Raw genomic sequence first — 12,077 nt, 5'->3', positions numbered from 1 at the left:
GTGTTTGAATGTGTTTTCAAGTTGTTTATGTGTTTATGTTATTCTCAATCTTTTCGATCCATTGCAATAAGTAACATAAGAAAATTCACACATAGTCTATAATACCTTTTTCATTAATGGATCGGTACTCCTTGACGAGACTATAACACCTCGACAAAGAATGGCAAGTCGTAGGGGAAGTTGTAACTCAAGGTCAAATTCTCATCCTTGATGCCTATTTTGATGGAATTGTTTGGCATCTCTATTTGATATGATACCATTGGAAGTTTGTAATGAGATTAGAAAGTTGGAGGGGATAAAGCTTATTTTTCAGACTTTGAAATTGGAAATCAGGATCTTAAGTGGATTCCTGACCCTGATAGACACCAAAATTGAAAGTTGTACTTCTTACACTCAGTTGCAGGTTATCAACAACTTGAATCCTTTCTCAATTTGGTCATCCGGGTAAACAAGTGGATCATTACAAGGTTTTTGCAACACAAGAGTATTTGAAAAGCCTTCTTAGAATCATTCATTATTTCTTGGATGACATTCTGGTACGATTTCATAGTGTGGAAAGTTATGTGGTGTCGGATTTAGATTATGACTCAGGAAACATCTATGATATTCCTGCGGTGGTTGATACTCCACAACTTAACATTGCTCATCCTCTCAATTATGTTCCTTTAGTGAATGGAGACCCAATGTCTCTGATGATCATTTTTTATGCTCCCATTCTCAATTTTGTGCCTACAGTAAATGGAGACCTAATGTCTCTAGTGGTCATTTCTGATTAGAATTACATGTTTCATTGCTGCTTCTTTTTGGTTGGTTGTCCCAACATGGGTGTCTCTCGCACGTCCCAGTGGATTTCATTACTACTAGCATGTAGCATCAACATAACTACACATTTATAAAATGTGACAACCTTTTAGTTACCTTGTCTAGTCTCTATGGTTTTAGCTTTTCTGATCTTTTTGCAATCAGGGAAATAGAGCCATCTAGTGCATATATTAAATAGTGCTTGACAATAATGTAATTATAATGATTAATTCAGTTTTTTGAAGTATAATTACTCTTAGGATAGTATCCATCGATAGGAAATATATGTACATGGAGAGAAACTGATGAGCCTCGATATTGCAACAAGAATGCTATAACTCCCAAGGCTACTGACTTTAATTATCAACCCAGGCTTCGTACAAACTTAAAAGGTATTAGCACTATATGTGCAGCATACAATGTGTCCTTCCTTTGTTGTCATGATGTAATGGAGTGAATGTACTGAAGTCAAATCCTAAACTAACTCCAGAAAATGAAATGTTCGAAATGGAACCTTAACCTATTGCGAGAAATAACGTACAAGGAAAGAAACCTATTCTAATTGCATAAAGATCATGAAATATATGTAAAATAAACCTAGCTTAACCCTATTTATCACATGTGATGATTTAAATTAACTGAGCATGAAATATGATCTAGAGAGTACTAACTACTTTGTGCATGTGTAAATATAAAAGATCTTATTTTTTAAAATCTTTTTGCGTAATGAATGCAAATGCTAATCTTTCCTTGATCTTTTGTAGGGGAGATAAGTGTGGAGCAAGAGGGTTAAAATGGTCTTGATGGTATGAAGATCAAGTAGAGGCCTAATCCCAGCTTCAGTGATGATTTTTCTCAATTCGGGCTCAAAACAGGATTTCCTACAGGATCCAGATTTCCTACAGGATGCTACAGTGATTTCCTACAGGATCCCCTGATTTACTACATGCTGTTACATATTTACTATATGAAATTATAATTCATCGAATGGCTAAGCAAATCAAATCCGAATCAGATTGGACAATTTTTTTTATTGACTAGGATGTCTTAGGTCCCCATTCCAAGTGGAATCAATAAAAAATACCTCTATTAACCCATGTTAAAAAACAGAAATACATTACTAGTCGAAAATCTAGAAATTCAAGAACTAATGAGCTAGTAAATCTAAAAAATGCCTAACCAAATCAAGTGAAAATGCAATGGGGTAATTTTTTTTTATGAACTAGAATGTTTTTTTGATCTAATTCAAGTCGAACCAACTCGATTGAAGCTCGTTAGCATGCTAAAAAAAATAGCTGGAATTTATTGTTCTTTGCCACAAAGAAGTCCACAAATCTAGATTTAGGAATAAGAAGACTAATCCATGCAACTCAATGGTTACTATGAAATTTCGAAGATTTTCCAGGGATGAAATAATTTTTTGATCCTGCAAAATAACTTACATCAACCATTTAACTCAATCCTACAACAAGGAATAATTAATACGAAATGCATAAGTAGAAAGAAATAAAAGCGAGAGATGCATGTGAATAAGAAGTGAAAAGAAGGAAAGAAAATGATACAAAAGGGCTATGAGACTCCTGGGATGGCCAAGCCCAAGAAAAATCAGAGACCTATGGAGGAGAACAAGATTTAGAAGCTGAATATGGCACCAATCTTCATTATTTTCATCAACACAATTACATCCCTGCAAGAAAATACAATGGAGCTACAAAAATACAGGTTCTCTCCATAATAACACTAATGAAAATCTATCCCTAGAGGCAAATTCGACTTGGTACTTATACAAAATGATTAGGAATCATTCCCCACAAAAATCCCTTGATTAGTGGATTTGATCCCCAATACTAGGAATTTGCATTATATGACCGATAACACATTCCTAGATTTTCTCAATCATTGGAGTTCCACAATCTATGCCATAACTCCATAATATCTTGTTGATTTATTATTGATCCTCTTATAGTAGGGAACAAGTCCCTAAATTATCTCCTCCTCCAAATCTTCATAATCTACCCAATATTATCATAATATTCCACAAAAATAAATGATATTAGGCACAAATATCTAGTTATTCATAAACCTTCCTAATGAATATATTAAAGTTAAAAATAAATTATCTAATGTATAAAGAGAGGTTTAATGCGCCGAAGGATGATCACAGGCCTTCAATTATTATTTAATTTAGAGGTATGAGCCTTAATTTATGTCTAGTTTATAGGCCCATCATACCCCCTACTGAGAGTGTTGCTCATCCTCTAAGCAACTTAGTGACCTCATTGTGCCTCATCCATGGCCCTCGTGGCCTCTCTCTTGTGCATTAAGAATCTTGGCTATAAGTTCTACAAGGACAAGCATAAAAATATATTTGTGCAAAGAAAAATCATTGTTTCTTGAGACCATTAGTTTGCTTTATTACCCTTATTCAAGATGAGTTCTTGAATATTTTTCACTTTAGCAAGGTCTGCCATATCCTTATCGACCTTCTGATACCTTGTTCCACCCTGTGGACACCTCTAAAACCTTCAAACTTCCTTTAGATGAGAACTAGGACATCCAGTAGTAATTCCTATCAAAACTACAGGAAACCCTGTTAAAACTATAGGAAACCCTTTTTGAGCATAAATAATATTCTAAGCCTTGGATAGGCCCTCAACTTGACTCCCATGCCTTTTCCCCATTTTTAGGCCTTGGAAAAAAGCTAGAAAGAGATTGGAGACCTCTTGGAAAACGTCTTTTCATCACTGTAGTTTGAGTTTTTTTTTATTATCTATATATATATATATATATATATATATATATATATATATATATATATATATATATACATTATTTTATATGGTGAATGCCTCATTTCCTTTTGTTGCATTCTTCTTCTCTCTTGTGGCCTAGATGATCGCCTAATGACCTTGGAGTTCTCTATTTTGATTAGGTCTCTCTTAAGCTCTGCCATCTTTGGGTTTAGCATAATTTGTTCATTTCTTCCTTATTGAAGCAACATTCTTCCTTCCTGTAGTAGTCATTCCTCCTCTTTCAGGGTCTTCTAACTATATGGGAGTTATGATAAATGATGAAGAGGGATTGGATGATGATGTTAGGGCTCAAAGGGAGTAGTGTAGTTTTATGAAAATGGAGAGGATGCTCTGTTTGTTTTTTTTTTCAAGAATGAAATGGGATGGATGAATGATGAATAGATAGTGAATATGAAGTGTATGGAAGGCTTGGAGTGTTGTGGTGACTTTGGCCTTTGCAAAAATTTATTCTTTTAATTGTTTTCCTCATTTCTTGAAATCACCCCCCTTCATAATTCGATTTTTCAATATTTCATGAGTGAAGGAGTGAGCTGCAATTAAGTAGTTGAAGGTGGCTGAGACTGCTAACCTATCCTTAGCTTATAAAACCTCATCTCTCATGCATTGACAACAAATTTCTAACTATAATATGCTCAAAAGAAGAGGTCAAGAATATTGCATACCTGTACCTACCTGATGGCCTTCCTGTAGATGTTGTTTATTGGAGAGTGAAATCCTTGCTTGTATTTGTTGCATGTGTTTTTCTCTTTTTTCTCTGATGTTGTTCCTTGATGTGCAAGTACTGGATGGTGATGCTGATGAATCCTCACTATGTTGGTGGGTTCCCTCTTGTTAAATCCCCCTGTCATGTTTCTTTGATGGATGTGGAGGGTTGTACATGTATCATTATCACTATCTGATGAAGCCAACCTCTAGTTTTTCCCTTCAAATCTGCTCACTGGTGATCCTGTAGGTGTTGTTTTGTATCGTTTAGGATCTCCTGTAGGATCTTGTAGGTTTTCAGGAAAGCCTGTAGGTTTACAGGATAACCTTTTGTAGCCGACTTGCTTTGTCCATATCTCCAAAACGGTAGAATGTATTGACTTGAAATGTTCTGAGCATGTTTCCATCATCATTATGCACCTCCCCATAAAATAATTTGGTCAATGGATGCATGAATCTCGAGAAAAAACTAAAAATGGCTGAAGGTGATGGAGGCTGATTTCTTGGAAGCCGTGTACTGGAATTTGTTGAAATTGCTTGGGCATGTTACCATCATCCATATTTATATCCCCATGAAATAGATTTTTAAATGGATGCACAAATATTGAGAAAATTCAAAAATGGATGTAGGTGATGGAGGTTGATTTCTTGAAAAATGTGCATTGAAATTTGCTTAAATTGCATGAACATGTTACCATCATCCATATGCATCTCCCCCAGAAACTTCTTGTCAAATGGAGGCATGATTTTCAAGTTATGGTAAAAATAAGTTTATGCTCTATGTATTTTTGTATCATGTAGTAAAACAGAGCATCTTGTAGTTTTTTAGGACCAACAAGTAAACTGAATGGTAGAAGCTTGAGAATGATGGGTGGATGGTGAAAATAGATGAGGGTGATGGATTGGCATGGCCTTGGCCTCATTGGAGCATTTGAGCAGAGGAGAAAGTCAAAATTTGACTTCTTTTGACTAGGCTTGACCAATTTTTCTTTTGGTACCAACTTGTTTTTTTTGCTTGCGGATGTTAGAGAGTACATGCATTCATTAGAGAGATACATGAAGCAAAGATTTTTTATTTTTTTTTATTTGTTGCTAGGCCTACTAGCCACCTCAAGGAAATTTCAACTAGTAGGTCTGCCTAGGCACCTCAAAGGAGGTTTTCAATTAGGATATTTTCTTTTTTTCTCTTTTTTATTTTTTTCCAACCCATTGACTGCCGCATGGAGGTTCTCAATCAATGAGCTAATCTGAGGCACCTCGAAGGATGTTTTCACCTCAGATTTTTTTTTTCTCTTAATTTTTTTTCTACCCTACTCTACTTGAAAAAATAATTCACTTTCAAGTATAGGAATACTTCCAATGAATCCATGTGCACTTCAAGATGATAGAAAAATGGATTTGCAAACTTGAAATGTATGCTTTGACTTGTACCTGAATTTGAGTGATCAAATGCTTTGACTTTGATTTTATCAAGCATAATTGAAGAAAAGAGTATTGCTACAACTCAGTGACTATCTGGAACCATATTTCAATATAGTTGTGATGCCTCTGGTCCACTTGCCGATTTGGACCATCTTGGATGTCTTCTTCTACCATGACCTTCAAGTCTTCCTCTTTTCGCTGATTGATCTCTTGAATACATGGAGGATTTGATCATAACCATGAGGGATTTTTCTCAATCTCTAATTTTGATGTCTGCTCTTCATCAGGTACAACCCATGATTCTTTGATCTTCTCTTTCGAATCTTCTTCTTCTGGATGTAGTCCTTCAATGATATCAAGAGAATCTCTTTTTTTCAATACTCTTCCTGAGATATGGCGACTACCATTTACCTCAAGAGGAGATTTTTGGATGTGTTGTAACTCAACATTGTAAGTGGGTTGAGCTACTTCCATGTGTGGTTTTGGAAATGGTGGAATAGGTAGTTGAGTGGGGGTGTATATTTGAGATGGATGTGGTTGTGGTTGTGGTTGTGGTGGAGGTGAATGGTAAGGATACCATGGATTTGGGTGGGAGGATATTGAAGAAAATACTGAGGATATTGTGGATGGCTCCCATAAGTTCCTTGCCAACCTTGTTGCCAAGATTGGTTTTGGGGTTGAGATGGCCAATGTTTCCAAGATTGGTTTTGGGGTTGAGATGGTCAATGTTGCCAAGGAAAGAGTGTGTTCCAATTACTTTGAGGTGGGTATGCATAACCTTGAAATTGTGAATTAGGCTCTTGCATCATATCAGACTGAATAGGCTACCGTGGTCCTCTTGGACCTACATAACATAGCTGCATTGGCAATTGACTTGCTCCATTGTCCTCTTGGTGAAATTCCTTTAATCTTGGTGATGAGGAGTAATATTTAACATCATGTGATTCTACATGGACAACACAAATATCAACATCTTCTTTTTGCTCATTTTGTATTCTTAACATTTCTACTTGTTCGGTTAGATTGCTAAGAATTTTTGTTTTAAAGTCATCAAACAAATTTCCAAGTTTAGCTTGACTTATAGATCTTGATGTTGATTGGCTTACTCTTGTCTTTCCTCTTGATATGTGTTTGCATGTTTCACAAATTTCTTCAAATGATAATTGATATACATCACCTCTACTCATGAGATCAAGAATATCAATCCACTCATCCCTAATTGTTCTAAGTAAGAGGGTTTTTAGTGTGTCTGGTCCTAAATGATGTAGTTTTCCCCTCTTAACATTGTACATGAACCTCTCTATTAGATCCTCAAGGCTCTCATATTTTGTTTGATTCATTCTAAAGATTTCTTCTTTAATATCATGATTTTTATATTTTTTCTATAAATATATTTTGCATATCATTCCATGATCTTATTGAATTAGTCCCTAAACTCATGAACCATTTAGGACCTCTATCCTTCAAAGTTGCTGGAAACAATCTCAGTTTTTGAGTTTTTAATAAGTAACCATAAGATCTACACACAATCTCAATTTCAAACAGAAATGTTTCCTGATCCTCTCACCTTAGACCATGAAATTTTGGAAGAAAAGATGGAGGGATGTTCTTCATGTGCACACTACCATTAGTATCTTGAATGGGAAATCTGAGGGGATCTTCCACATCATCTCCATCCATTTCTTCTACATTCTTTGTCATCTTCTTCTTTTACCTGAAAACGTGAATGGTGATGTGGCTCTTACTGCACCACATGATCAAATGGGGGGGTGGGTTGGCATTGGAGATTTTTTGTTTGTATGATTGCATGAAAACTATAATGCAATGTAGTTTTCTACTTTTGAAATGAAATATGCCTAATGCAATTTTTTTTTTTTTTTTTTTTTTTTTTGCAAAAAGTAAAAAGAAATGAATCAACTAGGGAAGAAAACCATGCCTACTTTGACACCTCCCCAACAATGGTGCCAAAAAGTAATGAGCCTCAGTATTGCAACAAGAATGCTGCAACTCCCAAGGCTACCAACTTTAATTATCAACCCGGGTTTCGTACAAACTTAAGAGGTATCAACACTATATGTACGACATACAATGTGTCCTTCCTTTGCTATCATGGTGTAATGGAGTACATGTACTAAAGAAAAATCCTAAACTAATTGCAGAAAATGAAATGTTCGAAATGGAAACTTAACCTATTGCGAGAAAGAAATTACAAGGAAAGAAACCTATTGTAATTGCATAAATATCATGAACTAAATGTAAAAGAAACCTAGATTAACCCTATTTATCACATGTGATTATTTAAACTAACTGAGCATGAAATCTGATCTAGAGAGTACTAACTGCTTTGTGCATGTGCAAATATAAAAGAACTTATTTTTTAAAATATTTTTGCTTTACAAATGCAAATGCTAATCTTTCCTTGAACTTGGCAGGGGATACAAGTGTGGAACAAGAGGGTTAAAATGGTCTTGATGGCATGGAGGTAAAGTAGAGGCCTAATCCCAAATTCAATGATAATTTTTCTCAATTTTGGCTCAAAAGAAGATTTCCTATAGGATGAAATTTTTTTACAGGATGCTATAGTTATTTCCTACAGGATGCAGATTTCCTACATGATGCTACAGTGATTTCCTACAGGATCCCTTAATTTACTACAGGATGTTATAGATTTACTATACGAAATTATAATTCATCGAATGACCAAGAGAAACAAATCCAAATTGGATGGGACAAATTTTGTTACTAACTAGGATGTCTTAGGTCCCCATTCCAAGTGGAATCACCTAAAAAGACCTCTGTTAACCCATGCTAAAAAATAGAAAAACATTACTAGTAGAAAATCTAGAAATTCCAGAACTAGTGAGCTAGTAAATCTAAAAAATGTCTAACCAAATAAAGTGCAAATGTAGTGGGGTCAATTTTTTATGAACTAGAATGTTTTTTTGATCTAATGCAATTGGAACCAACTTGATTTAAGCTCGTTAGCATGCTAAAAAAATAGCATAAATTTATTGTTCTTTGCCACAAAGAAGTCCATAAATCTAGATTTGGGAATAAGAAGACTAATCCAAGCAGCTCAATGATTACTATCAACTTCCAAAGCTTTTCCAAGGATGAAATAATGCTTGTGATCTTGCAAAAGAACTTACGTCAACTATTTAACTCAATCCTACAATAAGAAATTATTAATACAAAATGCAGAAGTAGAAAGAAATAAAAACAAGAGATGCATGTGAATAAGAAGTGAAAAGAAGGAAAGAAAATTATACAAAAGGGATCTAAGACTCCTGGGATAACCAAGCCCAAGGAAACTCAAAGACTTATGGAGGAGAACAATATTTAGAAGCTGAATATGACACCAATCTTCATTATTTTCATCAACACAATTACATCCCTGCAAGAAAATATAATGGAGCTGCAAAAATACAAGTTCTCTCCACAAAAACACTAATGAATATCTATCCCTAGAGGAAAAATCGACTTGGTACTTATACAAAATGATTAGGAGTCATTCCCAATAAATGGAGGAAGCTTTCTTGATCTAGGAGGATCTCATTAGATCAGTTACACAGGTTCAGTTTCGTCGATAGTGATGTTTACGGTTCAGGTTGTTCGATGATGTCAATGGTTTTCATGGTGTTCAAAGGATAGGGTTTTGTACCTGGTTGTCGACATGTGATTGTCGTTGGTAACATCAGGGTTTGGTTGTCGACTCATGTTCGTCGTCAGTTCTACCAGGGTTTGATTGTCAATTTTGGTCCATGGTTATCGTCATATGGGTTTGAATGTCACTTTGTGACAATTGGTTGTAAATGGGTTTTTATGATGTAAATACTAAAACCTAAACCTAAGTCCTAGCCCTAAAAAGCTATGGTACAAAATAAATACAAACCCTAAACCATACTTAAACCAAACATTACAAATCAAATGCATTAAAAAGGCATTAACCCTAAGTGTTAAACCCATTCGAGCTATGTTACATAAAAAAACCTATGTAATAAACATAAATACATTAATCCTAAGTCTAAAAACCCTAAAACCTAACCTCTCAGACCATATAAAAACAATGCAATGTAATAAACAATAATACACTATAAAACATAGTCTCAAATCACAGTGGTTATCCACGTCGAACTGCGGGCTCATGTGAGCAGTTGGGAGGTTAGATAAAACAGTTCCTGTTGTAGTTTAGAATGCAAGTCAGAACCATGTCATGTGAGCAGTTGTGTTAAACGACATAGGTTCCAAAGATTATGACCATTGTGGGTAGGTTAACTGGGCGAAGATTGTAACAACATCAACATGTGAATACAACCTCTATCCGTTAGCAAAACGGCCAGAGGGTAAGCCATAACTGCACCAATAGCTATCACATACAATTGTCAGAGCACCGCAAGCCGGAACCGTCGGGGATCAACACCGTGTGGCAGCCTGTGGTTAGACCATAGCTAGTCACATGTTAAGTGCCTCTCTCCTCTGCCCGGTTAGCAAACGGCTAGCAATTTTAAGTTATTATAAGGTCAAAATGTGGATTTTGGATTCGAATATTGTTATTTAATTAAACCTAAGACCTAATAACATTAAATCTTTAACCAAACGCCCTAAAATAAGCCTAGAAGTCACCTCATTCACTCCTAAACTCAGCCCAAGGAGTTTAGAGTGCATTTGTAGGGTTATAAAGGAAGTTTTTCTCATTGAAGGATTGGATGAGTGGTTTTGAGTTTTATGTGTAGATTTTGGAGGATATAGGTTGTTTTGTTTTCAGTGTAACAGGGGCATATGGAGTCAGAATTGGGAACCGTGATAGGTGTTGGAAATATGGTTCAGAGAGATTTCTTATGATAGTGACTAGAAGTGCCTATGTGCAAATTAAGTTTGGTCACTTTTTGTGTAATCGACCTTCTCGGATTCAATCCTCATAAAGTGGTTGCCCATCCTGGAAGCGGACCCGGAGACGTAGTCCATCAAGGACGAACTCCATAATCATTCTTGCTTTTTGGTATCACTATGTATTTGCTATGTTTCACTTATGTTTTTACATCTTGCTTATGTTTATCATCTGTCGTAAAGTCTTTCTTCTCAAGCAGTTCTCACAGTTTTAACACTTTAAGTTAACATTCATTTCACTGTTGGCATTAATAAATTATACTTTATTTTAACATATAATCATTTCAAATCATTTCCCAACCAAAATCCCTTGATTAGTGGATCTGGTCCCCAATACCAGGAATATGCATTAACTGACAAGGAACACATTCCTAGATTTTCTTAATCATTGGAGTTCCACAATCTGTGCCATAATTCCATAATATCTTGTTGATTTATTATTGATCCTCCTGTAGTGGGGAACAAGTCCCTAAATTATCTCCTCCTCCAAATGTTCATAATCTAACAAACATTCTCATAATATTCTAGAAAAATAAATAATATTAGGCACAAATATCCAATTATTCATGAAGCTTCCTAATGAGTATATTAAAGTTAAAAAAAAATTAGCTAATGTAGAAAGAGAGGTTTAATGTGCTGAAGGATGGTCATATGCCTTAAATTATTGTTTAATTTAGAGGTATGAGCCTTAATTTATGTCTAATTTAGAGGCCCATCAAAAATAGAAACATATCCATGTATTTTTTGCCATCATCTTTTAATTAATGAAAATTTTGTGCCAATTTACAAAAAAAAAACTTTAACACGTTTTATGTAAGGCAAACAAATTTTTTAATTGAAGGAAAGTGGTTAAACTTCCCATTTACCCAACGAGTCATTTTAATGTAAAAAGGATTTTAAATTTAATGAATGTATACATTATTTTAATGGATGGAGACTAGTTACATGGACCTGCTTCTATTCACTTTCTCCATTCTCATGTTTATAAGAGTTGAGGAACAATACCTGATGGCGTGGTAGATGGATGATCAGAGGCCAAGGATATGGTATTTAATTTTCACACAATGCATCATCAATGATTTCAAAATGTGTTGGGAACAGTCTGTCTGGCACTCCACGAGTGAAGGTTCTAGAGAGGGTAATGAGTATAATTGGTCTTGGCTTGGTCGTGGATTTAATTTGTAGGTTGTGGGCGATGAGTGATTGGATTGCAAGGGGTGTAAATGACTAAAGTGTGAAAGGTGGCTTTGTTGTCTATCCATTCCCCCTCTTGGCTTGAAGTTGAGCAATGGGTGTTGTTGGAGGGGCTAGTCGACAGTTGAGTTGGGAAAAACACAATGTAAGTTGGTCAAAAATATTGTTAAGATGGTGACTAAGTCATATTAAGCTAAGTATGGTTGATAGTAAAACTGTCATAACTGTATCGACATGGTATAAATATATGTGAATGCA

This window comes from Pinus tabuliformis, chromosome 8, assembly GCF_031772625.1.
Source record: "Pinus tabuliformis cultivar Carrire ecotype Pingquan chromosome 8, CPIR1, whole genome shotgun sequence".
Lineage (NCBI taxonomy): Eukaryota > Viridiplantae > Streptophyta > Pinopsida > Pinales > Pinaceae > Pinus > Pinus tabuliformis.
Note: the sequence above shows the minus strand (reverse complement) of the source record.